We start from the raw sequence: 24219 nt of genomic DNA, 5'->3' as shown, positions 1-24219 counted from the left end.
GAAAGAAATCAAGAAATTTGGATTCTAATTCTGGTTTCAATTCTGTAACTCAGTGTGGATGATTTGATTGGCTAGGAGAGAAAACTCCAGTTGGCTTTTTTGTTTCCCTCTGAACAAATGAAGTGACCTTAGTCCTCTTAAGGAAGGGTAATTGAGATAATGGGTAAAATTCTAATGGTGAGTAACTTACTCCTGTGTTCCTAGGGAGTGGAAGGAACCTTTGTGTGTGGGTCTCTAGGATATAACCAACATTAGACCTGAGGCTGCACTTCAACAGGGAAGTCTCTAGGTCCTTATTCTTGTTCAAATATAGAGTACCTGGAAGTAATGGTATTTTGATAGCAAACCAGGAAATACCAATATATTTAATTCCATCTTAGAAACTGGGAGGGACTTTATTAGCAGAAAATGACCACCTTTGTGAAGTCAAGTCAGAAGCCCTGGCTCAGGTTTGAAGGTGAGGTGGCAAGCTATCTCAACTGAGCATGATTTTTTTATTTGTTTGTGGGGGTGCCAGTTTCCCTCTGGTATCCTTTCCTTACTTGTTCTCCTGTCTGCGCTTTGTTGAAAAACCCTGTGTCAGAGGCCAGAAGATTCATGAAAAGCGTACGGGAGAAACATCTTAAAACTGAGAAAATTTTCTTTTGCCAATTTAATTTGTTTTTGTGAACAGGGAAGAAGATGTCTGTTGTCTTATTTTATCAGGGGACTTAATTTCAGATCTTCTAGCTTATTTTTTAATCTTAACAATGATAACTGTTCATCGCAAATAATGTAAGCAATAAAAGAAAACTTAAAAAATAAGGTAAAAAAAAAATAAAGTAAAAATCACCTAACTCCTAAACCAGGCAATGTATTTTAACATTTTGTTAAATACCCTTATAGAATTTTTCTGTATGTGTGTAACATAAAATACATATATATCACATTTTGTTGGTTTTATATTCTGTTATGTTTCTGTTTGGGGACTTCATTGAAGTTTTTTTTTGGGGGGGGGGTCAGTCCTGTACTGATGTCAATAGATTTATTTCTCAGGGTATCCATTTATAGCCAGAAAGTATTTTCTCCAAGATTCTATACCCATTTATATGAAATGCTTTAAAATTTTTGTGAGAAGAGGAGGCTATTAATTAAGCAAAACTTCAGAGAAATTATTTATTCTGGGTAGCCAAGTTTTTCACGTAGTGAAGTGCAAGCTAATGATTAGTAAGATTTCTTAAACAATACTGATGAAAAATTTTCCGGAGTTCTTGTACACTTTTAGCATGTTTATTTATTTATTTTTTTTTTTATTTTTTATTTTTTTTTTTTTTCTTTTAGCATGTTTAAATGTATACTTTGGCCCTAGGGATTTATTTCTAGGAATTTGTCTTCATGAAGCAGAGAACATGTACAAACATGTCTGTACAGTGCTGTTCACTGCAACATTGCTTATGAAGGCAAAATTTTGGAAAAGATGTGCAGTAATTTATGGGTGTGTTCAATACTGTATCCAACAATGCATCCATAAAAATTTACATTCTAAAGAATTTTATTTTTATTTTATTTATGATAGTCACAGAGAGAGAGAGAGAGGCAGAGACACAGGCAGAGGGAGGAGAAGCAGGCTCCATGCACCAGGAGCCCGACGTGGGATTCGATCCCGGATCTCCAGGATCGCGCCCTGGGCCAAAGGCAGGCGCCAAACCGCTGCACCACCCAGGGATCCCAAAAATTTACATTCTAAAATATTTGAGAGAAGACAAAGCAGTCATGGTATAGTAAGAAAAACGCATGTTAGGAATTGTACACAATGCCAACTTTATGAAGAAATAAAACAGTCTGTTCTTCCAAATATAAAAAAAACTGTGTCTTTATCCTTAACATAAAATACATAAATACATACACTTATTACATACACTTTTCTTATAAATAGAAAAAAATAAAGTGTAACAAGCATATAGGAAAAGCACACAGACTCTAAGCATTTTACCAATGATAAACTTTTGCAAACCCAAAACGTGTATAACCATTAATTCAGTTAAAAGTTTAGAATATTATCAAATTTCAAAAGCTCCTTCATGTTTTCTTTCATTTTATTACCCTTTCCCACCCCTCCCCAGTACAAGAAAAAGTAACCTTGACTTTTATCGCTAGTTGTGTCTGATTTTGAACTTTATAAAAACGGGAGGGGGGCACTTGGCGGGATGAGCACTGGGTGTTATGCTAGATGTTGGCAAATTGAACTCGAATAAAAAAAAAATTACCACCCCCCATGGGATACTATAGCAATATACTCCTTAGTCTGGCTGCTTTTGCTCAATATTATATTTGTGGGTATGACAGCTCCTCTCTCCCCATGTAGTATTCTGACATGTAACTATACTGCAATTTATTTATTTACTACTAAACATCTGTTTTGTTTGTTTCTGGTTTGTTCTTTTTTTTTCTTTCAGTTTTTGCTATTGTAACTAATGCTGTTACGAGCCTTCCTGTATTTGTTTTTGGGGCACCTATGTGTACACTTCTCTTGGGCATCTGTACCTAGGAGTGTGTTACTGAGGCTAGATATGTGTTGATTTTTAGTAGATAACACAGAACCTTTTAAAGTAGTTGCACCAGTTTACGGTTGCTCATAGTGTTTGAGAGTTCCAGTGGCTCCATGTCCTCAACAACACTTATTTTTATTTTTTACTTTCAGCCATTCTAGTGGATATGGAGTGGTATCCATTGTTGTTTAGCTTGCATTTTCCTGAGGACTAGTGAGAAATTGCACTTTGATTTGAATCAATTCCCTTCTGGAGAAATCTTACCTTTTAAATCTTGTGCTAATGGACTTCATTTTAATAGTAACAAACTGTTATCTTCCTCTGGCATTGAGGGTATGTTGTACTCTCAAGTTCTTTAATTGTCAGACCCAGCATTGATCCTTCTGCATCATTTAAGTGGGTAGTCCCTAATAGATACAACTTATCACCCATGTAAATTTTACTGCTTGATGATCCAATTTATGTGGTTTTCTATTCTGTATTAGAGCGAGATTTAAAATTGTGCAATATTTCAAGTTACCTGTTTATTTCACAACATTTAAAATGTTGGCCAAATAATTCAATTTAAGAAATCTAAAAGGAAAAACTTACTGGCTTTAATGCACTGATTTTCTTCAGACCAGTATATTAAGAATGACTCATCCCATTTTATTCAGAGTAACTTTTAAAATAATCTCACTCAGTAGAAAATTGCAAGTAAATTTAATGCAGGTGGAAAGTGTATTTGAGACTTAAGGCTGGTCTAATTGCTACACAGAATATTTGGAGAAAAGTTCTTAGCTTTTAGTATTGAATTGTTTTTTTGATTATGAAACTAAGAGATCTGTGAATTATCAAATTATTGATCTTAGTGTAGAGAGACTTCGTGGTAGAATTCAGCCTGCCATCTTGAAATATCACTGATACTGAGCAAGTACTGTGTAACCAGGCTCAGTGGCAGGCATTGTCATCCATGTTTTGTCATTTAACCCTCACCAATAGTGAGACAGGGAATGTTATACCCATTTCATATGTGAGGAAGTTGAGGTTGAAAGAGGCTAATGGAGGCCTCATCATGACAAGGGCGAGTGGAAATTTCCTAACCCTGATTTTATGATTATGTGATCGAAAATTATAGTGTTTAGGGCCTTTGGTTTAAATCGAACAACTCTGTCAACTCTTTAAATGTCCCAGGGGCACCAGTAATGTGTAAAAACGGAGCCGGTAGTGTTTGAATCTCATTTGAAGATCAAGTAGGGTATTTTATGGAGAAAGTTGTTCTTCTAGCTTCATTCTTTCTCATATGGTGTCAAGGTTTTCAGGCAATCACCCTGATTAGAGACAAGTTTTTAAGTAAATATAATACTATCAGTAGTGGTGATAAAGTTACGGAAATTTATGACTGAGCTTCAATCTTAAAGGAACAAAACCTTGCACTTGTTAATGTTTATTTTGAACTTTGCAGCTCTTGCAGGGCTCTCTGCCTTAGGTAAATCATATATGAGCCTGTTCCCTGGGAGCCTGAGTTTTTATGGACATCTGAGATGTCTAGGAAGGAAACCTAAATACGAGGTAGAAAGGGAAACTGGTAGTTCGTTGTAGGCAAAATGCTATAGGAATTCATGACAAATGACAACTTTCAGCTCAAGCTATCAAGAAATGATCTCTGGAGAAGGTGGTCCTGGAACTACTCTTGAAGGGCAGACAGAATATGGGTGCTTAAAATTGGTATCTCACTGGGATACTATAGAGTTTATCTTTTTTATAACTCTGAATAAATATGCCAATTAAATGAGTACTGTAAATAAAATTTAAGAAATTTACTTTATCAACAAAAAGGGGTATATGTTGGAAAACCATGATGTTTAGAATGAAGGTTAGGCAAAAGCCCCTTTTACTTTTGGCTCTGTCACTCCAATTTCTACCTTTATCTGCCCTTTCACTCTGGTGGTTTAAAACGTGCTTTGTGTGAGCCAGGACATCGTCGGCTGTGCCTCTTTACACTTTTCATAGATGCCCTTTCCCCTGCAGGAATTGCTCTTGTTATCCTGTAAATATTTGGCAGAGCCTGGCACAGAACTTGATCCTTCATGAGTGGAACACGAATGAAGAATTAAATGAAACAGAATGTTGTGACTTTTTACTAAATTCATATTTTTATCATGCACAGGTACTTGCTCAGTTAGCTGCAGCCTGTCCCAGAAAATCATTGTAGTGTAACTGCGTCAAGCTGGTTTACAAGCAAGAGGAACAGAGTGTGCAGGTTTGTGACTTTATGTCGAAACAGTTTTACCGTTAGCTACGATTGGATGTGGGCAGTTATTTGATCACATGAATAATTGCCTACAATGCTTGATTCTGAATGATTGTTTTTTGTTTTTTCCCCCTTTTCTTAAATTGTTTGGACCAGAAGGAAAGGAGAAGAACCTATTCCCTCTGGCACTATTGCTAGTTTAAAGTTTAAAATTCTGTCAGTTTCCTGCAATGTTGTTGGGACCATGAGATAAAATTCCTAAACTAGAAATCTTTAATTGGCATTTTTTGTATGATGAATTTTGTTTCTTCTATATTACAGCCTTTTAGCAATTCTAAATCCTTATTGAGGAAATTTTAACTATAAGGAAACCATTATTGAATAATTTTTACTCAGAAATTTGCCAGACTTTTGCCTCCATGATCTCATTTAATCTCGACATCATCCTGTGAGATGTTGACCGATTTCTTTGCGTTATGTGTTAGGCTAATGATTTTGAGAAGGTCTCATTACTCATCCGTGGCTGAGCTAGGATTTGAACCTTCATCTGTCTGTTTCAATGTTGAATTGTTCTTTTCTGTTTCTTTCTGTGTATTGTATTTATGCTTCTCTCTTCACATATTATGGGGATAGGATATATCCCTGTTTTAGCTTAAAATAACATACATTTAGTTATCACTAATCATTTATGTAACAATATTTGTTGGTTTGACATCTTAGCTACTCTGGTCAAAACTCTTTCATTTACGGTGGTGTTAACAGTACTTAGAAATTGTATGGTTTTTCCCCTTTACAGCTAAAAAGTGTATCATTTAGTTTTCACATGAGGTATTCCTTTTTAACTGGCAGTTTAGTTTGAACAGGTTCTAACAGTCCTCTGAGACAGAACCCTGGAGTTTAGATATTTATTTTGTTAATTTGTATGAAACAGGGACGCATGGGTGGCTTAGTGGTTGAGCCTCTGCCTTCGGCTCGGGCGTGGTCCCAGAGTCTCGGGGTCAGGTCCCACATTGGGCCCCCTGCAGGGAGCCTGCTTCTCCTTCTGCCTGTGTCTCTGCCTCTCACTCTCTGTGTCTCTCATGAATGAATGAATAAAATCTTTAAAAAAAAATTTTGTGCGAAATAGCATCTCAAGTTCTTGTGTGGTATATGGTATAACTGTGCCAAGAGGGCAGCGAATGAATAGCAACAAAGCACCCCTTACGCACTGTTGGTCAGATTGCAGAGAGAAGGGTAAATCAAATGAGAAAGTATAGGTACACATTAACCAATCCATCATTCATAACATGTTTAGATTTGCATTAGAAAAACTTGTGATAAAACCATAAGAGAGATTCTTACAAAAAAAGGTAGATGGGGGAGGGTCTAGATGTGGGATAGGCATTAAGGAGAGCACTTATGATAAGCACTGGGTGTTATATTGTAAGTTATGAATCACTGAACTCTGCTCCTGAAACTAATACTACATTATATGTTAACTGGAATTTAAATACAAACTTGAAAAAAAACAACAACAACAAAACAAAACCAAAATACCCTTGCAGTGTCAAAAATTCTTACTGTTTCAAGTGGTTAACATCTACATTTTAAAAACATAAAAACGTAACTATCAATTTCATGTCTTATAATGCTACAGTGGATAACTGTTTATTATATATTGGTCTGCGAGTGCTTGTGGGGTAGGGTGGTATGCTTTACCAATCTAACATGTCTAGACAGAACCAAATGTATAATTATATGAAATCACAGTTCAGGGATTATGGTTGAAAACCTTTAAAAATTATTGGTAACCATGTGCCATTTTGTATTACTTTGCATCCTTACTTTCTTGGCCTATTGCTGTAAAGGAGTTAAAGTTTATTTTTAGACAGAACAGATAATATCTAAATTGTGATATGATATGAATCTAGTTTTTTAAGTTAAATATATTTTCTGTACAAATACATGCTTCTTGAGTTGGAGAATTGAATAAACCTAAATAAGAATTATTGCTTCCAGCATCAAATTTGGATAGAAGCTCTCTGAAACCAGTGTAATACGACAACAAAACTACCACTTTAAATCCAGATTTCTTTTAAATGTGCATTGACTGGCACTGTGTAAAATGTGTTTTTTAGGAGTTCAGACTGTCCTGGCATCTGTCTAGTTTTTATTTTCTGTCTTCTCCCTCAAGTAGTCATCTATGCAGTCTAGCTACTAACCCTTTATTCTTTGTAGGAGAGAAATTTCCAGCATCTCCTTTTGCCCTGTTGAGCTTTCCACCTCCAAAACAGGCTGTGTTATAAACAAGCTGTTGGGAACATTTTATTATTGAGTGTAGGAGTTCCTTATAGAGACTATATACCAGTCCTTCTTTTTTAGATTTATATTTTGCCAGGATTTTCCCCCAGTTGTTTTTTTAGCAGTGTCATTTGATAATCACAAGTTTTAAATAGGATTAAATCTAATGTGTCAATTTAAAAAATGGTTATTGCTTTCTGTGTTTTAGGAAACCTTCACCAGTTGCCCCCCACCCCCCACCCCACGCATCCTGAAATTTCTTCTGAGAGCTTCATGGATTTAGCTTATGTTTAGGTCTGTGATCCATCTTGAATTCATTGTTTCTGAATAAATCTTACTGATATTCAGTATTTAAGAAAGATTTTTATCTCTATTTTATAAACGGAGATTTTGGCACATGGTATGTAATAGTAGATATGATTCTAGCACTTTTTGTGGATAATCATGTTGAGGTTATATGGTAGAGCATATCTGTATATACCATTTTGCTCAAAACTTTTTTGAGTTGTATCTTCATTGTTACAAAAAATGTTACTAACAAATAAATGTCCTTTTGGTGACTGGGTTCATCCCCCTAATGAAACCAGTGGTGTTAAATGCGGAACAAGACTGCAGCCTTGGTGTACATGTATTTTATCAGGAAGAGATGTTCTGTTTATGTGCAAACATCCTATGAAGCTGTCTGCTGTAATTTGCCTGGTAAGATACTTACATGGTGATAAGAAATTGAAGTGAAATGAGGGCTCAGTGGGTTCAGTATCTTGACTCTTGGCTTCAGCAAGGATCATGATCTCAGGGTAGTGAGAGAGAGCCCCAAGTTAGGCTCTGAGCTGCGTGTGGAGTCTGCTTGAGATTCTCTCTCTCCTTCTTCCTCTTCCCCTTCTGTGTGTGTGTGTGTGTGTGTGTGTGTGTGTGTGTGTGCATGTGCACGCGGGCAAACTCTCACTCTTTCTCTCTCCCCCTCCCCAAAATAAATAAATCTTAAAAGGAAAAAAAAAGAAAAGAAATTGAGGTGAAATAGTCAAAATGTTTCAGCTATTTAACGTGGCCTATTGACTTGTTTTGACTAGATACAGTATGGGTTCAAAACCAGTGTCAGATTTTCGTTGTCTCAGGGTTATCCTTTATTCCTACCATTTGAGTTCCCTCTTCTGACCCTGTAGTACTAACCATCACTAGTACCAGCATCTGAGGCCCAAGAGAATGCTCAGCAATCGACGTGTCGTTGAGGGTATATGCTTTGGCTGTTTCCTAGGTGCTAGCTGTGCTGGGAGCATTATATTCCTCATAACCCTCTCCTTATCAAGCAGAAGTAAAGAAAGATTTTCACAACACACACTTGGGGGTGGCATGTGGGGGGAACACACTCTAGTTCTCTAGTAAAGCTTTTAGAATGGTGATTTCTCACACGTCCTTTCATGTGTCTGGGTTGAAGGGAGCAATTGTACATTGTACTGGTAACTTAGTTCAGAGATATGGGTGGAGTACTCTGGGGAAAGACATGGGGCTCCCTGTATTGCACGTCTGTATGTCCAAGACACTGTACTGTAGGGGTATGCAGAGGTGAATGGGACAAGGGGGAAGAAGCTAATGCTACCCTTAAAGGGAGCTTTACTCTGTCATCAGGCCGCCATCCATTAGAATGTATGATTTAACTCATTTGAAGCTTGCTGTTTATTGGGGAGAAAGGCCGCCATTTATTTTGAGCTGAGCAGATGAGCATAATGGAGACTGTGCAGACACATCATTTTAAGGACACTCAGATTCCATAGCAAAGCTGGTGTTGCCCATGCTGCAGATCGGGCTTGTGTCTGTGTAAATAGCAAGGGAAACTGGCCAGGCTCACGGCACTCTTTTAGAGTGGCCTTCTCACTAAGGAAACATTAGCTTCAGTTGATAACTCTCAAAGAAACTAGGGCAGTTCTCAGGCTGCTCTTTATTTGTGTAGATAAACAACAGGCATTAATGGAGCCATGCTGAAAGGGACAGTAAAACAAGTCTCTATGTTTTAATTGAATTCTCTTAGCAAGGTTATGCTAATTTTTTAAATCTAAAAATTGTGACTAAAGTAGAGATTTGTGTGTATTATGAACCAGATTAAACACTTTTTCTTAACTAGTATTTGTTTTGCTTAATGTTTGCTACTCTTTCTGATTAAAATGGGTATTTTTCATCTCAAACATGTTGACTGGTTTTCACAAGCTGTTGTATATTGTGCACAGGAACCAAATTTAATGGACATAGTTATTTGTTCTTTGGTTATATTTTGAGAACAATTTTCTCTTTCATATTCTCTCCATTTGGATTGAATGAAGTTTTGCTGAGTGCTTTTGATCTATGAATCAGTTACTGATGTATGTAATAGTAATAATTTTAAGGATATAAGTAAAACTGGCTTCTTGATCCTAGAACTCACAGACAAGGTTTTAGAATGTTTCTACAGAAAAATGTTCTGACTGCTTGGACCAACATTTTTAATTGTGAAAACAGCCCATTGATTTCATTGCCATTTCTGTGTCCAGATTTATGTCATCATTAATTACAGTCAGTAGGGGATTCTTTGAGTCCACACTGTATGTGGGCATTTAGAAATGCACCGTTGGATGCTACTGTATCTAAGGGAGTGTTGACTATTTTTTATAGGTAAAGAACTCTCTTGTTTTTTGTGGATATTAGGTTATCTGAATCAAGTAATATTTGCTTAGCTATTTATATGTTAATATGTTTAAAAAGAAATTTCTCTACGAAGAGGCATTAATCATTCACTATTTGTTTGATCAGATGATAGCACTGACATTCTATTGTGTAATCATAAAATAGCTTGTCATGTTTAATGCCAAGAGCAGATGCACTTCCCAGTATAAACAGCATGCAAAGCCCAAATCTAAATGCGTTATTTAGGAGCATATTAAAATCTTCGTATTTTTTGTGATTTAAAAAAGTAATTGTGGATTGCATTGTGTCAAATTTTTAAAAAATGTGATTGCTGCCACAGTTTAAAACTGAAGAAGCGAAATCTGGCCCATATGCTTTCAAGTATAATGTGTTATTCTTGGAGACTATGTCATACATAGAAGTTTAGTGCATTAACTCTGGAACCAGACTGCCTGGATTCAAATCTTACCTGTACCACTTACCAGCTTTGTGATGTTGGGCAAGTTACTTAATCTCTCTGTGCTTCAGTTTCCTCTTTTGTAAGATTGTAATACTTGATAATAGTATATACCTTATAGGGTTGTTAATGAGGATGATATAATATAAATAAAGTGTTTAGGATTGTGTCTGGCACAATGTAAGTACAAATGAGCAGGACTGCAAGGGGTGAAACAGGTAGATATGTATGTTACAGGGGCTTCTCCTACAATCAGCTCCAATTCCTTAAAAAAAAAAAAATTAGTTATTTGAGAGAGAGAGTGTGGGGGGCGGGCAGAGAGAGAGGGAGCAAGAGTATCTTAGGCATATACCCTGCTGAGCATGGAGCCCAATGTAGTGCTATGTGGTTGGATCTCCTGACCCTGAGATCATGGCGTGAACTGAAATCAAGAGTTGGATGCTTAATCGACTGAGCCACCAATTCATTTAAAATAAGTCTGTGATGTCCTGATCAGTCAGTGATATTTAGAGGATGACTTTCATAATAAGTATTATTCCAGATTTTCTGGTGCATACAGAAGGAATAAGAGGTATGATTCCTTCCTTGAAAGCTTGCACCATATTACCCAAAAGGAGATATATGCAAATGAGTGTTACGTAGCAATGTGTAAGTGAAAAGATGTGAATCTTCAGTAAAAACAGAGGGGAATTTTGACCTTGGAGGAAGGAAATGTAAAATCCTATCACAAAAAGTCTCAGCTTTGTGTCTAGGAGAACCACATAACTTTATGGAAGAAAGCTCATGTCCGTTGTTCTCTTATAGAGCTAGTCATTTATCTTAGATGTGTTCTCAGTCCCCTGATTTTGTTTAAACATCTCCCTTGTTTTCATCTGTAGCTCCCTTTCTTCCTGTGTAAAAACAGCGTGCTCTTCTCCTGAGTAAAAACAGAGTGCTCTAGCCTAGAGCACCCTGGCTTTCCAGGTCTTTAATATTTTTGGGCCATTCTGGTTTGCATTGGTTCTGGAGTGCTCTGGAATGCCCATCTTTCTCACCTTAGCCTCTCTGAGACCTATTATATATTTATCCTGTCATCCCTCCACAGATCCCCCCCCACCTTCCTGCCCCAAATCAAGGCAGTAGGGAGCTGTGATGAATGGGTGCACTGAAGGGTGCTCTGCTAGGTGTAGCATCTCTGTGAGGGGGCTGAAGTGGACATGGGTACAGCTCTCATGAGAGCCCATGTAGTTAGTGTGGGCAGAGGAGCAAGGGCTTCCATTTTGAAAGACTGGTGCAGTTAGGACTTGACTCTACTGTGACATTGACAGCTTCCCCTCTCTTCCTACCACCCCTTTGACCGTTCACATTGTCATGTGAAAAATGAGGAAGGCAATGCTGATGCTTACTCTATGGGGTGGTGTTGATGAGATGAGGTGTTTGTGGAAAACTGTTTGCTAATGTTAAAGTGCCTCTTTAGTTGTTTTGAATAAAAACAAATGTTGGGCAAGAACTCCTCATTATGCACTGGATCAGTTTCCACATGGTACTTAGCCCTAGCCAGGAAGTTGATGTGGTTCGTGAGTAGGAGATGGGGGTTTGGGATGACACGGGGCTTCCTGACCTTGACTGCCTCAGTGGTTGTGGTTCTGAGCTGGTAACAGCAGCTGGGGATACCTGGCAGGCTTTTTACAGTATGTTGGGGAGCCTGATGAAGTGATAACCACAAGCTTTATAAACACCAGGGTATTCAGATGGGGACTGGGAAACGATAAAGTCTTTGAGGTGATAACATCCTTCATACCTGTGGGAAGTTTACCTTGACGGGCTTTCTAGTGTAGGGGGTGTGGAAGTAGAGCTTATGTTACTGCATTTTATGAAGAACCTGGGAACAAAATATATGAAGCCGAATGACAAGTACCAGATTACAGATACCCAGCTTTTCTCTCTCTCTCTCTCTCTGTACTGGAAATTCATAGTAGATTCTAATAGGGAAGAGTTTATAAAAGAGTGGAGAGAAGTTAACACCTTCCTGCAGTGACTTGGGGATTTTGAATCCAGACAACTAGACTTTTAGTTTCTGTCTGCTGTGTATTGTTTTCTGGTGCTTCAGGACTCTCCAGACTAGTTGTGGGCTTTTCAAGTGGCTGTGCCATTGGGGAAATTGCAAGAAGCCTCTTAAATACCTCAGAATGAAAAAATAAACATCTCTGATTAACCACTCTCTTCTCCAAATACTTGCAGGAGATGTGTATAAACAAAAGGAGAAGGGATGCCAGAGGTGATGGTTTGGTGGCGTTGCTTGTATATCGTCAGACATTTACATTAGGAGCTGTACTCTGATGATCTTGTAAATTCTTTAAAGTTATTTGGACTTTAAGGTTCATGTCTGTAAAATGAGTGTTGGAATACTAGTCCATTGTCATGCCCAAGCCATGAATATTGTAGATTTCAAAAGGGGTTGGAAAATTTTCTCCTGGTCTTCTAATTATACAAAGAAAACTTCCTAGAGGAGTCTTTAAGTTTTTAGGAACTCTTTTCACTCAACAGTGTTTAGTAAGGACTTACTGTGTACCCGATACTACTTTGGGGGCTGGAGATAGATCCGAGAAATAAGGCAAGGTCCCTGCCCTCTAGACACTTAGATTTTAAGGAGAAGGAATAAATCCATAAATACATGAAGAGGTGCTAGGAATTACTATTACGTTGGATGTGGAGTTACAAATGGGAAAAGTTAAGGACAGCAGCCTCTTGGCCTGAATGGATGGTGGTGGTGGTCACTAGTCTGGTGAGTGGAGCAGGTCTGTGAGGTGAGGAATCCACATTCTGTTCTTTGACATGCATCTAGAATTTTAAATTTTATAGTCTTTATACATTTAAAGCTGTGAGGCTGGATGAGCTCAACTGATGACTGAGTTTAGAAAGAAAGGGGCAAGAGATGAGGCCTAAGCCTGGGCTCTGTTTGGAGGTTGGTTGGAGGAGGGAGTAGGAGAGAGAACTTGGTTGGCTGCTCCTGACTTCCATTTGGTAAGTCTGTTAAACACTAACATGTGCTTTTGCTCTTCCTCTGAGTTCAGGGACTACCCATGTCTGTGTAAGTGTATACTGAACCTGCATGTATACATAAAGTTTAAAAAATGCCTTTTAACACAGTACTGAGTACTTGCAAAGGGTTGAGAGATGAAGCTCTCTGGCAACTTCCATCTCCCTCCAGCCCAGCTCGTCAGTGCCCGTAATGACTCCCAACGTGTGTGGGCAGGCACTCTCTAGACTCTCACATCCTCCTAAGTCAACCGATTGAGTTGAGTATTGATCGAGAGTTGATTTTAGGGGATCCCTGGGTGGCCTAGGGGTTTAGTGACTGCCTTCGGCCCAGAGCATGATCCTGGGATTGAGTCCCACATGGGGCTCCCTGCATGGAGCTTTCTCCCTCTGCCTGTGTCTCTGCCTCTCTCTCTCTCTCTCTCTCTCTCTCTCTCTCTCTGTGTCTCTCATGAATAAATAAAATCTTAAAAAAAAAAGAATTGTTTTTGTTTATAACAAAAGCCTATTTATGTCAGTAGTACTTGTTATTGTGTAATTACATAATTGAAATTTTATGTAATACGATTAAAATGTATCATTTTTCTACAAAAATATGCTAAATACTTTTGAAAGATTCCAAAGGCAGGCCTCCAAAAAGAATGCTGTGAAGTTAGGTATGGTCATGGCAACTGTAAAGGATTGGGGAAGTAAACTTTTTTTTTTTTTAAGATTTTATTTATTTACTCATGAGAGACAGAGATACAGGCAGAGGGAAGAGCAGGCTCCATGCAGGGAGCCTGATGCAGGACTTGATCCCAGGACTCCAGCATCACACCGTGGGCTGAAGGCAGACACCCAACCACTGAGCCACTCAGGCATCCCTGGGGGAGTAAACTTCTGTAAGGATTCTCAACTTGTTTCCTGAGAGCCTTTGAGTTTGTATTCCATTCTATTAAAACAGGGAGAGTGGGAGTTGTGGATGATGGTTTTTGTTTGTGGTTTGTATAAGAACGATTAGCCTGCAGTCAGTTTGAAGACTGGTTATCCATGAAAAAGATGTTCACTCATCATCAGGAAATTGATACAAGAATGTGTGTTTCAAATTAGAGGGCTAAGCTGTGTGTATGTGTGTGTGAATGTTTATGGTTCTCTGTTTAAATCAGCCTTTTCAGTTTTTAAATCAATTATCATCTTGTTTGTTACCTTAGTTAAGTGGGATTTTACTATGTGGACTTTGTGAAAAAGTTTTATAGTATGTGCCCAAAGCCTTCATGGTGATTATGCCCTGCTTTACCATTTCTAGGACTTTTTCTGTGGCAAAACTTTTTTTTTTTAATTCATAAAAATTTATGTTCAGGGATGTTTATCACTGTAATATTTGTAACATAAAAATTAGGTGCAGCCTATCTGTCACATAGTATGCAAAATGGTTTATTTGTGACCCGTGACGTATAGAAGATGGTGGTCAAGCACCTGATTTTTGAGGAACACTAAAGAAATGGAGAAGTGTGCAAAGGATAATGTGACATTACAAAAGATACAAAGCATTTTACATAATCTCTTAAAAACTATACCACAATATTAAGAGTTTACCCCTTGGGTGGTAGGATTGTGGGTGACTTTTGAGTTTATATTTTATACTTAGTTTAGATTTTGTGATTTTCCACTTGTGGTGTTTTTGTAATTATATAGTAATTTTATTACAGCAGTAGATGGTTAGATGGTTTGAAACTTTACAAAGAGGCCTTTTGAACTTATTTGCTGGTGAGAGGTGGTGCCTTATAGCAGGACTTAACTAAGAGAGAATGTGAATAAAAACAGTAAGTTTACTTTTAGTTTTCAAAATAATCATTATTTATTTATAATCAAAAATACAAACAAAATTACCTTTATTTTTATATTAAGTACATATACATATAGGTCAATTTACTGTTCATCTATATAATAATGAAAATGACTATAATATATAATTAATATAGGTTAGTATTTATAGGTATAGAAATAAAATTGCTTTTAATCTTCTTAGTTGTTATTAATCATTTGTAATAGTTTTAAATCTTTTTTATGATAACCAAGATAGGTGAAGAAAATAGAATTTTTCTCCTTTTAGAAATAAACAGTCTTAGAAAGGGTTATTTCCTCTGCCCCAAGTTACACGGCTGGTTGGTAATGGTAGGTTTGTTTTTGTTTTTGTTTTTATTTTTAGATTTTATTTATTTATTCACGAGAGACACACAGAGAGAGGCAAAAACAGGCAGAGGGAGAAGCAGACTCCCTGTGAGGAACCCGATGTGGGACTCAATCCCAAGACACCAGAATCACACCCCGAGCCAAAGGCAGATGCTCAACCACTGAGCCACCCAAGTGTCCTGGTAATGGCAGGTTTTGAACTCAGATGTTGTGCTTCTGAATCTGTTGGTCTTTCTGCTCCTAGCACTGTGTTCCAGTCTCTTCTCCAGCAAAGTTTGGTGTGGAAAGAAGGAGTCATGGGAATCTGGCTTAAAAGTCCTAAACTGAGGAACTGCTTATGGATAGTAGAAGTTGAAGTAAACTGGATGAGGTACAAGTCTCTCTTTGAAATGAGAACTTGAGGGACACATGGCCGACTCAGTTGGTGGAATGTACGACTCTTGATCTCAGGGTCACGAGTTTGAGCCCCATGTTGGCAGGACATAGAGTTTACTTAAAGAAACAAGAAAATTGAGGGCAGAAATGCTATCAGAAGGAGTCTAGGTTTATGTTTTCCAGGATGGGTACATATGTTAGACAGCAGGAAAAAAATAGTAGCGCTATTACTAAGTTGTTCTAAGAAATAAACTAAAATTTACTAACATTCAACATGGGGATTGAAGCTGGGACCCTTGTGTGGGTCCTGTGGCAGATGGTGTCTTGTTTGGAGCACAGCTCTCCTGGAGCTGGCTTGTGTGGGACTTGCACGATGCAGAGGGTGCGGAGGGGCAGCCTTCCTCTCTTGTTTGCTGTCAGCCTATTGTGACTTGCTATATTTGTTCAATAGGCTTATGGGTTATGTTAATCAGTTTTAATTAAAACAGCAGTTATAAAATTGACACCTGGCTTAAAAATATTTCTACAAAGAACCCTAGGTTGAAGGTAATGTTGATGATACTAACACAAATGAGCTGTGAAAAATTGGCAGTGCTGAGATTCTCTGTACAAGCTATTATCAACTATGAAATTAGCTGAAGAGTGAATTTTGTTTAAGAAAATTCTGTTCTCCTTTGTGGGATGATGTTAAAAACCCTTCCAAAGTGGAGGAGGTGTTGCTGACGGTCACTACCAGAAGTCCTGGGAGTGCTTCCAGGGGAACAGTGGGTAACACCTACTGGGGGTTATGGCCCTTTTCATTAGGATGGTTTCTTTTTACATTCTTTCTGTTCTGCAAGCATTTACTGAGTATCTCTGAGGTACCGGCACCGTGCTGGCATGGATGAAGAAGACAAAGCCTTTCAGGAGCTCACAGTCTAAAAAAGGTCTCAAAGTCTAAAAAGGTCTCATTCTTATGCTAAAATTATAGACTGAGAATTTTTTAGTTGTAGGAGATTTGTGGAGTATCTCATCCAATCCTAATACTGCTTAGGTTAGGACTCCTCTGCCCCACACTTAGAGCTGTTGACGCTATAGATACCTAGGAGCCATTGAAATTTCTCCCCTGACTTAGTAGCATCACAAAATGGCATCTGGTTTTTCCTTTCTACATTTGGCTGTTTACAGTTACGTTCTTAGTCCTGATTTTCTAACTTGCATTTTTGCTAGGAGGCATTGCTAATATATTCCAGCCTGAAAAAAAAAAATCTCTAACTTCAGGCTCTAAATCATGTAAAATGAATAAGTTTTCTTTAAAAAAAATTTTGTGTGTGCGTGAAGTTCTGTGTATTGATTTTCTTTTGAATGCAGAGTATCTTTGCTGGCTAAGACTAATAGAAATCATAGCATCTTAGGCAGCAGAAAGGAGAGCATGGCCATGATGGCTCACTTGGCATCACATTCTACTTCTAATGTTGAATAGAAAGCAGCATTCACTGTATGTGAGTCAAGGTTCAGTCCTTTATAGGTTAGCTTATTATTTTTTTCAGTACATAAAGAACCCTAAGAAGTTAGCACTTTCTAAAAAATAACATAATACGTACCTCAGGCTTGAAATATTATAATCAGAGTAGGCTTATTAAATGTTCATATGTTATTCTGTACTGTTCTCAAACAAGTTAAACAGATCAAGGAAGAGTCTCTCCCATTTAAAAATACTCAGTCTCTCCTTATGTTTGTATTTGAATTATTTTTGTAGTAATTGGTGAGAGCATTGTTGGTTTTAGGTTTCAGGTTTCACTAAAATCTGAAAGTTTAATGTATGTTATTCCTGCCCCCTTTGATGATGATAGTAGGATACTAGATCAAACTCAGAAGTGTTTATAATAAAAACGTAATGGTTGTAAGCCATAATTTATGGCAAATTACGTTGGGAGGAGAAGAAAGGGAACTCCACTATTTTAATGTTTCAGTAGAGGGAACCTTTGAAAAGCAGAGAACAATAGAAAGGAAGAGAAACTATCTGTAGCTTCATCATTAAAATAAAAATCCTATCTCAAGAATACTTTTTAAAGTAACACAGTTTTGATTACCTTACACCATTGCATGGCCAGCGCTGAATCATGTAGGGCATACTTGAAAAAGAAAGGAATATCTTTGAACGTGGGATGGGGCAACATTTGCATTACTCTTTTAATGATTATTATTTTATTTTCTTGAAATAGGCAAAAATGACTCCATAAAAAAATGCTTTGAGGAAATGGAAGACTAATCTATTTTGACAGAAATAGTGCAGAGATGTGTCTTTAAATATGATTTTATCATAGTATCTTAGCCCTGGGTTGGATCATTGGCGATTGAGAGCTCTTCCTCCCTTTCGCTCACTCTGTTGGGTAGAGCAGCAGTTCTAACAGGTATGTAGAATTAGGGACAGACTCGGGCACATTGTGGAGGCACCCACCTTTTGTGGTGGTCATGATAACACGCAGGCGTTCTCAGTGAGACTGGTTTCCTTGACCTCTTCCTTTTGTGTCGTACTCCTCGAGCGTTAACACAATCTGTATGTTCATTGACTGCTTCCTGTTGAGGAATTGGAGGTTTGTGGGCCTGGAGATGAGACCGGGCAGTAGTCGACATGCTGTGAATGGCTTCAAGATCATGCATCTGGTGCCCTGATGATTCATCTGCTTGGTAACGTCAGCATCTTAAAAGCCAGATGCCTATATGACTAGAACTGTTGGCTCTGTCGGATATTGACTTTCTTCTATTGAACAGTCTATATATATATATATACACACACACACACACATATATATATATATATATGTGTGTGTGTGTGTGTGTGTGATTGATCAGTTAACTTTGGGAAGAAACAGTTTTGTGGCGTCTTTTAAAATGTTTTATAAATAAATTAGGGTTTAAATAATACTGAAGACTGTGTGTTCCGTTGTCTTTAAAACCCATTTCTATGGCACTATTCAGTACAATTAATTACACAATTTAGTTATGCAAGATGTTACTGTAAATTCGAGGTATCTTTGTGTTGGTTAAAGATTAACATGGATTAAAATTGCTTTTCTTTTTTCTTTTCTTTTCTTTTTTTTTGCTGTACAGTTCTGTGAGTTTTAATACATGTGTAGATTTGTGTACCCAGCATACAACTGTTTCATCCCCTCAGAAAGTGTCCTTATGCTACATTCTTTCCCACCCCCTAAATCCTGGCAACCACTGGTCTGTTCTCCATCTCTATAGTTTGGTCTTTGTAAAGATATTTAAATGGAAGCATGTAGTGTGTTATTTTTTGAAGTGGGTTTCTTTCATTCAGTGTAATGCCTTTTCATTCAGTGTCATTCCAGTTGTGGTTATCGATAGCATGTTCCTTTGAATCCCACACAATAGGATTCCATTGTGTGGAAGTATTACTGTGTTTGTCCATTAACCCATTGAAGAATATTTGTGGTGTTCTAATTGGTGAGTATTACAAGTAAAGCTAACTATGAACCTTTGTGTGTAGGTCTTTACATGAACATATGCTTTCTGTACTCTTGAGTAAATACTTGGGAGTGGAATGGCTAGATTATGTGATAGGTGTACATTCAACTTTTTAAGGAAATATCAAATCACTTTCTAGAGTTAAATATCAGTCTATCAATTTGCATTCCTACAAGCAATGTATGAGAGCTTCAAGTGCTTGACATCCTTGTCAGCACTTGATATTGCCAGTATTTTTTTGTTTTAGTCACTCTAATAGGTATGAAGTGGTATTTCATTGTGGTTTTAATCTGCATTTCCCTAATGGCTAATGATGTTGAACATTTTTTTAGTGTGCTTACCTACAGCCATTTGTATACCCTTTCTGGAGAAGTGTCTGTTCAAGTCTTTTTTTTTTTTTAATTTTTAAGTTGACATAAAATATTATTAGTTTTAGGTATAAACATAGGGATTAAACAATTACCTACTTTATGAAATGCCTTGATAAATGTAGTAACCATCTGTCACTCTACAAAGTTATTATAATATTATTGACTATATACCCTTTGCTGTTCTTTTCATTCCTGTGACTTACTTATTTTGTAACTGGAAGTTTGTTCCTCTTAATCCTCTTCATCTGTTGGTCCATCCCTCCACCATGCTTCTGTCTGGCAACCACTAGTTTGTTCTCTGTATTTATGAGTCTTTTTCTGTTTTTGTTGTTGTTTGTTTTTAGACACAAATTCTTTTTTTTTTTTTTTTTTTTAGACACAAATTCTGAATGAGATCATATGGTATCTGTCTTTCTTTGACTTATTTCACCTTTTGACTTATTTCACCCTCTAGGGCCATCTGTGTTGTCATGAATGGCAAAATTTCATTCCTTTTTATGGCTGAGAAATATTTCATCATGTGTGTATACTACATTTTCTTTATTCATTTATCAGTGGACTTTTGTTTTTTTCCATATTTTAGCCATTGTGAATAAGGCCACAATAATCATAGCGGTGCATATATCTTTTTGAATTAGTGTTTTTGTTTTCTTTGGGTTAATACCCAGAAGTAGAATTACTGGATCATATTGTATTTCTATTTTTACTTTTTTGAGAAACTTCTTTACTTATCTTTATAGTGGCTGCATGAATTTACATTCCTACCAACAATGAGTAAGAGTTCCCTTTTCTCCACATCCATATCAATACTTATTATTTCTTGTCTTCTTGATACTAGCAGTTCTGACTGGTGTGAGGTGCTTACTAGTTGTGATTTTGATTTGCGTTTTCCTGATGATTAGTGATGTTGAGCAATTTTTCATGTGTCTGTTGGTCATCTGTGTCTTCTTTGGAAAAGTATCTATTCAAGTCCTCTGCCCATTTGTTAATTGGATTGCTTACATTTCAATGTTGAGTTACAAAGTTTTTTTAAAAATACATTTATATTTTGAATATTAAACTTTTTGTCAGATATAACAGTTACAAAAATCTCCTGTTTAGTATTTTTTTTCATTCTGTTGATTGTTTCCTTTGCTGTGTAAAAAAGCCTTTTAGTTTGATGTAGTCCCAGTTGTTCATTTTTGCTTTTGTTTCTGTTAATGGAAGACATAGTTCCAGGAAAATATTGCTAAGGCCGATGTTAAAGAGTTTATTGCCTATATTTTCTTTTAGGATTTCACATTTAGGTCTTTCATCCATTTTGAGTTTATTTTTGTGTATGGTGTAAGAAAGTGGTCCAATTTTATTCTTTTGCATGTAGCAGTTCAGTGTTCTCAACACCATTTATTGAAGAGATTGTCTTTTCCCTGTTGTATATTCTTGCCTCTTTTGTTGTAGATTAATTGGCCACATAAGTTTAGGTTTATTTCTGGAGTTTCTATTCTGTTTCATTGATCCATGTATCTATTTTTGTGCCAGTACTATACTGTTCTGATTATAGCTGTGTAGTATAATTTGAAATCTGGGATTGTAAATACACCAGCTTTGTTCTTACTCAAGATTGGTTTGGCTATTGGGGGGTCTTTTCTGGTTCCAAAGAATATTAGGATTATTTATTCTAGTTCTGTGAGAAATACTGTTAGTATTTTTTTTAAATTTTTTATTTATTTATGATAGGCACACAGTGAGAGAGAGAGGCAGAGACACAGGCAGAGGGAGAAGCAGGCTCCATGCACCAGGAGCCCGACGTGGGATTCAATCCCGGGTCTCCAGGATTGCGCCCTGGGCCAAAGGCAGGCGCCAAACCGCTGCGCCACCCAAGGATCCCTACTGTTAGTATTTTGATAAGGATTTAATTGAATCTGTAGATTATTTTGGGTACTATTGAAATTTTGACAATATTCTTCAATCCATGAGCATAGTATATTTATCTTCTCTTTTATTTGTGTTGTTTTTAATTTCTTTTATCATTGTCTTAGAGTTTTCAGACTATAGGTCTTTCACTTCCTTGGTTACATTTTTTCCAAAATATTTTATTTTTTGGTGCAATTATAAATGGAATTATTTTCTTAATTTATCTTTCTGCTGGTCTCTTATTAGTATATAGAAACACAACACATTTCTGCATATTAATTTTGTATCCTTCAACTTTACTGGATTCATTTATTCTAATAGTTTTTTGGTGGAGTCTTTAGGGTTTTCTGTATGTAGTATCTTGTGATCTGCAAATAATGAAAATTTTCCTTCTTCCATACCAGTTTGAATGCTTTTTATTTCTTTTTCTTGTCTGATTGCTGCGGCTGGGACTTTCAGTATTGTGTTGAATAAAAGAAGCAAAAGTGGATATCCTTTTCTTATTCCTGACCTTCAAGGAAAAGGTTTCAGCTTTTCACGTTGAGTATGATGTTAGTTGTGTGTTTGTTATATATAGCCTTTATTACATTGCGGTATGTTCCCTCTAAACCCAGTTTGTTGAGACTTTTATCCTGAATGGTGTTGAATTTTGCGAAATGCTTTTTCTCTATTGAGAAGATTATGTGATTTTTATCCTTCATTTTGTTACTGTGGCGTGTCATGTTGATTGATTTGCAGATATTGAATCATCTGTGCATTGCTGAGATAAATCTTACTTGATTGTGGTGAAAGATCCTTTTAACATATTGTGGAGTTTGGTTTTGCTAATACTTGTTGAGGATTTTTGCATCTATGTTCATCAGTTACTGGTTTGTAATTTTATTTTTTTGTAATATCTTTGTCTGGTTTTAGTATCAGGGTAATGCCGACCTCTTAGAATGAATGTGGAAAAATTCTTTCCTCTTCTGTTTTTGGGAATATTATTAATATTGTTTAAATGTTTTGTAGAATTCACCTGTGAATCCACCTGGTCCTGAACTTCTGTTAGTTGGGAGTTTTTTTGATAACTGATTCAATTTCATTACTAGTAATCAGTCTGTTTGGATTTTCTATTTCTTGTTTCAATCTCAGAAGTTTTTTTGATTTTTTTATTTATTTTAGTAATTTATCCATTTCTTCTAGATTGTCTAAATTGTTAGTGTATAACTTTTTATAGTAGTTTCTTATAATCCTTTGTATTTCTGTGGTGTTTGTTGTAATTTTTCTTTTGTTTCTGATTTTATTTGAATGAGTCCTTTCTACCTTGCTCCCCCCCCCCTTTTTTTTAATGAGTCTGGCTAAAGGTTTATCAGTTTTTTATTTATCTTTTCAAAGAACCAGCTCTTAGTTTCATTAATTTTTTCTGTTTTTTAATTCTCTATTTTAGTATTTGTGTTCAAGTCTTCTGCCTATTTTTACTTGAGTTTCTTTTCTTGGCTTAGTTTTCATTTTTTTGGAAGCATATTCTGGATAAAAATTCTTTGTTGCCTGTGTGATTTGCAAATATTTTTCCTAGACTGTACCTATTTTTTCATTTTCTTAGCAGTGATTTTCTCTGAGCAAGAGTTTTTAAATTTGAAACTGTGGTTTATCTATTGTCTTCTTAATGACTCATGCTTTGGGGGTGATGTCCATGAATCCTTTGTTTAACTCCACATCCTAAAGATTTTCCTTTATTTTGTTCTAAAAGGTTTATAGTTTTACATTTTGTGCTTAGATCCATATGATCTATTTTGAATTTCTAGTTATATAAGATCTGAGATTTAGGTCAAGGTTGGATGTCTAATTGTTTCAACAGTGGTTGTTGAAAAGACAGTCTTTTCTCCATTCAGTTGCCTTTATATCTTGGCCCCAAGTCAGTTGGCTGTATTTGTGTGGGTCAGTTTCTCCAGTGCTTCTTATTTCTCTGATGCAAAGATGGGGCTTCAGAATGGAGCAGTGTGTTTCCTGTGACTGTCTACATTCTGGACCAAGGGGCAAGAAGACAGTGAAAAAGCAGTAGACTTAGACCATGAGAGTGTAGCTCCTCCGATCAGTGAGGAAAAAAGGATCCTTTCCCTTGAGGTTTAAATGACTGTTTTCCTCTGTCTACTACTCCCTTGTGATTACCTTGGACTGGGAAGCTAGACCATAGAGAAATAAAAAAGAAGAAAATTGAGGAATTTCCCCCATTTTACAAAGTGTTAGGAACCCTTTCTCCTGCTTCTTAAGCTAGAACTTGGAGTATTTCAGGATTTTCTCCCTCTTTCTACCTCCTGGTGCTCACTTTCAGGTGATTCCAGGGTGGGATTCCAAGGTGGGAGATTTTGGAGGAAAAAAAATGGGGGAAATTCATCACTAGTTTGGTATTACTTTGAGTTTTACTCTTCTTCCCCCTATCAGCCTGCTGTGGTCATTTACTTTCCAGAGCCAGCTCTCAAACAGCTGTTTCAGATACTCTGTCCAAGTGTTATAGCTGCCTGTGGTAGAGATGCTGGATGGAGTGTGCTTCCTACATCTTACCTGGAACCAGTGCTGCCATGTTGTTTTTAAACACAAAAGTTGGAGTACTGTTTTAGGCAGATTATGTAAATCTTAAAATAACAGGTATTCTGTGGACGCTTGTTTCTCACAGATCTTTATTTTTTTTAAATCATAGTATCTTGGCTGAATTGAATTATTTGTATTTGTAAATAGGATCACAGAGTGGAAACCTTTCAGTTTTGTGGAAATCCTGTGTTGAGGTTA

General features: G+C 36.8%; 1 protein-coding gene across 20 annotated transcripts in view; it reads left to right on the top strand.

Annotated features, from left to right (window-relative positions):
- Positions 1 to 24219, top strand: part of SIPA1L1 (signal induced proliferation associated 1 like 1) — a 373433-nt gene that overhangs the window by 111652 nt on the left and 237562 nt on the right. For 12 of the 20 annotated variants that reach the window (XM_041758492.1, XM_041758489.1, XM_041758510.1 and 9 more), the window contains one exon: positions 4678 to 4770. The exons of the other annotated variants lie outside the window; for them this stretch is intronic. The gene's annotated coding sequence lies outside the window, so the exon portion shown is untranslated. The remainder of the gene's footprint in view (positions 1 to 4677; positions 4771 to 24219) is intronic. 20 annotated transcript variants of the gene reach the window in all.

The sequence above is a fragment of the Vulpes lagopus genome, chromosome 6 (assembly GCF_018345385.1).
Source record: "Vulpes lagopus strain Blue_001 chromosome 6, ASM1834538v1, whole genome shotgun sequence".
Lineage (NCBI taxonomy): Eukaryota > Metazoa > Chordata > Mammalia > Carnivora > Canidae > Vulpes > Vulpes lagopus.
Note: the sequence above shows the minus strand (reverse complement) of the source record. Positions and strands in the feature narration are given on the sequence as shown.